General features: G+C 40.2%; 1 non-coding gene across 1 annotated transcript; it reads right to left on the bottom strand.

The window, feature by feature from the left end:
• Positions 1-209: 209 nt before the first annotated feature.
• Positions 210-316, bottom strand: LOC118760525 (U6 spliceosomal RNA). Its single transcript, XR_004996833.2, has one exon. It is a non-coding gene; the product is annotated as a U6 spliceosomal RNA (small nuclear RNA).
• Positions 317-799: the final 483 nt, after the last annotated feature.

Raw genomic sequence — 799 nt, forward strand, 5'->3', positions numbered from 1 at the left:
AGGATTTTTGCAATCTCCAGTCCCCTGTGTTACGCTGTTCTTATAAGCAGTCTTGTTTGCATGGCCGTGGGAATCTGAGCAACTGTGTTCTTAGTTGTATTCATACCAATTCTTGCATCCCCAGCCCATTTTTGTGTACATTTCCTTTCTTTAAGATGAAAGATAAAAACAAGATTTTATTAAAATATACACAAATAACTCTCATTTTAAAAAACATGGAATACTCCCACAAATTTGCATGCCATCCTTGTGCAGGGGTCATGTTAATCTTCTCTGTCTTGTTCAGTTTTAGTACATGTGCTGCCGAAGCGAGCACTTACGGACACAATTTCAACAGGCATTTTACTATGAGATACAGACCCTGCAGAAACTCACCTCCCAGACATCCCTGTCAATCTGATTCCAGTCTTTCTCATGTTCACAGTGCCTCTGCCTTTCACTTTCATCCTCATTTATTACTTCTGCATTGTGTTTGACATGCTAAGAAACTGTTCTGTGACAGGCAGACTCAAAACTTTCTCATCTGTGAATCCTTCTTAAGTGGTCACAAAATCTTAGGGGACAATCATCTATACGTTTTGAAACCTCTGTCAAAGATACCCCAAGAAGAAGACAAAGTCTTCCTAACATTTTAAGAAGTAATTACTTCCATGTTAAATTCTTTTATTCATACCATGAAAAATGTGGATGTATAACGTGCGTTCATCAGGGCTGGGCACAAGGGCTAAATCCTCACCTTGCACACTCCAAGATCCCATATTGGTGCTGTTGCATGTCCCAGCTGCTCCACTTCCCATCC

Source organism: Ochotona princeps, chromosome X (assembly GCF_030435755.1).
Source record: "Ochotona princeps isolate mOchPri1 chromosome X, mOchPri1.hap1, whole genome shotgun sequence".
NCBI classification, from domain to species: Eukaryota; Metazoa; Chordata; class Mammalia; order Lagomorpha; family Ochotonidae; genus Ochotona; species Ochotona princeps.